Genomic DNA, 4,970 nt, shown 5'->3' with positions numbered 1-4,970 from the left:
ATGCTCCATTATAATATGACAATCATGGGTCTTCAAACCTTTTAACTTGAGGTCTTTCATACAAACCAAATTTTTAATGTTCGAAGAGTATCCTTCTGGAACTTTAACTTCGTGTAGAAATTTACATAAAACAATTTTTTCCTTTCTAGATAGAGTATGAGCGGCTGGAGGTAGATATGTGCGATTTCCTTTCTTTACTGGAGCCAGTTCATTTCTTATTCCCATATCGACCAAGTCCAATCTTGCATTGACGCCATCTTTAGACTTTCCTGGAACATTGAGTAACGTACCAATAACACTTTCAAATACATTTTTTTCAATATGCATCACATCGAGGAAATGTCTTACATACAATGACTTCCAATATGGCAATTCAAAGAAAATTGACTTTTTCTTCCACCCAGTTTTCACCAGCTCTCCCGCAAAAGGTTTGCCAAATTTATTGGTCAAACCTTGTACTTTTTCAAGTATTTGATATCCAGTCGGTGCTAAAGGAGCTTTACCTTCCTCTGATTTTCCATTGAATGCATTTCTCCACCCACGATACTGATGACTATAAGGTAAAAATCTACGATGTCCAAGAAACACATTCTTCTTACAATGTTTCAACCGCATCCAATTTGTACTCTCTTCACATATAGGACATGCACACTGACCTTTAATGCTATATCCTGATAAATTACCATATGCTGGAAAATCATTAATTATGCCGAACAACATAACCCTTAAATTGAAACATTCTTTCTTATACCCATCATAAACTTCCACACCTGTCTCCCACATACTTTTTAAATTTTCGATTAGAGGAGTCAAGTATACGTCGATATCATTCCCCGGTTGTTTGGGTCCAGAAATTAACAGAGACAACATCATAAACTTACGCTTCATACATAACCATGGAGGTAGGTTATATATTACCAAAATCACAGGCCACGTGCTATGTGAGATGCTTTGAAGACCATGTGGATTCATTCCATCAGTAGAAAGTGCAAGTCTTAGATTTCTTGACTCTATCCCGAATTCAGGATACTCGTGATCAATTTTTGCCCATTGTGGGGAATCTGCAGGGTGTCGAAACATTCCATCTCTAATTCTTTCATCTGCATGCCATGTCAAGTGTTTTGAATCTTCTTCACTGCGATACATGCGCCTAAATCTTGGTATTATAGGAAAATACCACACGACTTTTGCTGGAGTAGATTCTTTCTTCTTATATCGAGAGACATTGCATTTCGGACACGCCTTAAGTAGTTCATATTCGTTTCGAAATAAAATGCAATCGTTAGGACACGCATGAATCCTTTCGTAACTCATTCCAATAGAACACAAAATCCGTTTAGCCTCGTAGGTTCGACTGGGAAGTTCATTATCATCTGGCAACATATCTTTTATGAGTGTTAATAATTCCGTAAAGCTTTTATCAGACCATCCATTACTCGCTTTTAAGTTGTACAACTTTAATATCGCTGACAGTCTTGTGAATTTAGTACAACCATTATATAATTCTTTCTCTGCATCACTCAACAAACTTTCAAACATTTTAGGACAATCTCGAAGATCTTCTTCAACTGCTTTTGCAATCTCATCAACTCGGTCCGGCTCATATGTATCTGTATCGAAGTCAGTTGAAGCATATGTCGAACTATTCTCAAAATTAATGTTTCCTTTTTTTTTCTCACCATGTCTTATCCAACATGTGTAGCTTTGATCAATTCCATTACATACTAGATGTCCTTCTAATTCATCTTCTCTAACACGTTTTCCAAAACAACATTTTAAACAAGGACAAACTACTCTATTTGGATCTTTTGCATTCTTCACTGCAAACTCAACAAACTCCTTCACTCCAATTTCATACTCTTTTGACAATCGATTGGCTGAAATCCATTTCCTATCCATATTATACCACCTATATAAATGCAGTAACAAAAATAATAAGCTTTCAAAACATATCAACAAGTTTCAAAAAGAAACCAATATCAACTAACAATTTCAAAACAGAACAGATCATGTGGTATGAGTTTTTGACAATTTTTGACAATTTCAAAACATAACAGATCATGTGTAAAAAATACCTTAGACAACGTAGATGGCCGCACAGTACGTAGAGGATATTAGGGTTCGCAACGTATATAATTATTTGAAAGATGTAGAGGATATGAGGGTTTCCAACGTATATAATTATTTGAAAGATGTAGAGGATATGAGGGTTTCCAACGTATATAATTATTTGAAAGATGTAGAGGATATGAGGGTTTCCAACGTATATAATTATTTGAAAGATGTAGAGGATATGAGGGTTTCCAACGTATATAATTATTTTAAAGATGTATTTTACAGCGCTTGTGAAAAACGCGCTGTAATAGGTAGTTAAATTCAATGAAAGCGCATGTGTTTTACAGCGCTTGTGAAAAAAGCGCTGTAATAGGTAGTTAAATTCAATGAAAGCGTATGTGTTTTACAGCGCTTGTGAAAAAAGCGCTGTAATAGGTAGTTAAATTCAATGAAAGCGCATGTGTTTTACAGCGCTTGTGAAAAAAGCGCTGTAGTAGGTAGTTAAATTCAATGAAAGCGCATGTGTTTTACAGCGCTTGTGAAAAAAGCGCTGTAGTAGGTAGTTAAATTCAATGAAAGCGCATGTGTTTTACAGCGCTTGTGAAAAAAGCGCTGTAATAGGTAGTTAAATTCAATGAAAGCGCATGTGTTTTACAGCGCTTGTGAAAAAAGCGCTGTAATAGGTAGTTAAATTCAATGAAAGCGCATGTGTTTTACAGCGCTTGTGAAAAAAGCGCTGTAACTGATACGCGAAAGCGCTTTCTATTACAGCGCTTTTTTGACAAGCGCTGTAGAAGCCTTATAACGTGATGCGCAAACGTTATATGACCTACTACAGCGCTTGTTTTACAGCGCTTTGCATCAAAAGCGCTGTAATAGGTTCCGTTATTTTTAAAACATAATTACAACAACGCTTGTGTTTAGCAAGCGCTGTAAAATGGGCGCTGTTAAATGTCATTTTTGGCGTAGTGGTTCAACCAAAAAATATAATGATGGAAATATAATAAGTTTAATAAGTTTCACCTAATAATATTTCTATAGAATATTATAACTAAAAAACATGGAAAAGTAAGTGCAACAAAACAATATGTTTAAAATTCAATATTTATATTACAGTCAAATAATATCTACTTTATTTACTCAATAAGATTTTATTTCTAAAACTTATTTATTATTTTTTAATTCATAGAATTAACTTATTTATTATTTATGTTGTTGCACATCAAGCATTTAAGAAATTAATGTTTGATGTGTACTTTCTACAAACAATGTCATTAATAATTTTCTAAAAATATATTGAAAAATCAATATTGTAATTTCAATTTAAAAACAGTGTTTAATTAATAATAAAAAGTTAAAATTTATTATAACCGTTATGAATTCTATAATAATATAATAATTATAACATACATCACATTATAACATTAATTGATTATCGTAACATATATTAACATATATTGATTGATTATAGTAACATATATCTATTTATTTGTGTTCTTTTCAATGAGTGAGATTGCGAGAGAACCGTTAAGAATGTTAAAACATAGAAAATAAAATATTGTGTAATCATTTAAGTTTTTATAAATATATGAATTAATTTTATAAAATGTACAAGATGATTTTAATTAACATAAGAATTTTTATTCTTACAAATGTTTAACATCAAAATTGATACTTTAGAGTTGCACAATTTTTATAAAAATTTTATTTTTATAAAGTACTCGCTTTGAATTGGGAATAAATAAATCTTTGTTGTCCAAGCCATAACTAAATCCTAACAAAGTTCATCCGATATAATAATATAATTAGCAAATTACCATTTATTCATTTAAATTTTATTTAATGTGATCATTTATATTCTCATGATATCACCACATGATGTGTTTTATTTATTTATATTTTTAGGGAATAAAGTTCGTTATTAGATGATAGCAATAAAATTGATTGAGATTAGGTTGTTGACAAATTATGTAATCCGGCCATTATGGAGAATAAACCAATCATATGGTGTTGCGCCACACATGTTGGAGATATTAATGGTTGATAATTGTTCTTTCTCATTATGTTGGTTCATGTCTACAAATATAATATTTGGGATTTTCATAAAAATTAGTTGAAAAACCAAGTTGTAACAATTTATTTTTATTAATGAAATTTATATTTTATTATTATTTTGGTTTGACTGAAGTTGGTGTTTATAGATTTAATTTTTCTTAAATCATTTAAGAAATTTTGAATGTATAACAACAAAAGGTTTTTGTTCACTTATTTGTTCAGATAAGAAGAATTCTATAAACAAAGTAAATCGTGTAATTTTTTAGGTGTTTTATCTTCTTATACATTGAAGAATAGATTTTCATGAGATTTTAAGTTCTTACTATTAGCCTATTCAACCAACTAGTACTTTTGTCTACACTAAAGAAATAAGTTTTTCCTAAGCTTATCATTTTATTTAATTATGTTTTTGAATTTCATCATAGTGTTAGAATATTGTCAAAAATCTTATTGTTGATGAGCATAACATCAAGTTTGTGTCTCACAAGAGGCTATCTTTCCATTAGGTAGATCCCAAAAAATAATTTTACAATATATTTTACTCTATTCTAAAAACAATTAACGACTTGCAATTGTCCCTTAACAATTGAATTGTTTTTTCATTCTAAATAAACAACTCTTAGGTTAGAACATATGTTGGAATCAAATGTGAATTAAGTGTTCAAATATAACTAAGACTCATTATTGCACTACAAATATTTGGTGATGTTCTTTTGCTTAACAAATACTCTAGTTATATTAATATCCATTTTAAATAAGAGAAATGTTATTTAAACACAATTTTAAACACAAATACAAACACATGTACTGTACGTATACAAACTTAAGTACATATACATACTTAAATGACATTTTAGTCA

Source organism: Cicer arietinum, chromosome 1 (assembly GCF_000331145.2).
Source record: "Cicer arietinum cultivar CDC Frontier isolate Library 1 chromosome 1, Cicar.CDCFrontier_v2.0, whole genome shotgun sequence".
In the NCBI taxonomy this organism is placed as follows: domain Eukaryota; kingdom Viridiplantae; phylum Streptophyta; class Magnoliopsida; order Fabales; family Fabaceae; genus Cicer; species Cicer arietinum.
The sequence above is the reverse complement of the archived record's forward strand: the minus strand, read 5'-3'. Positions refer to the sequence as shown.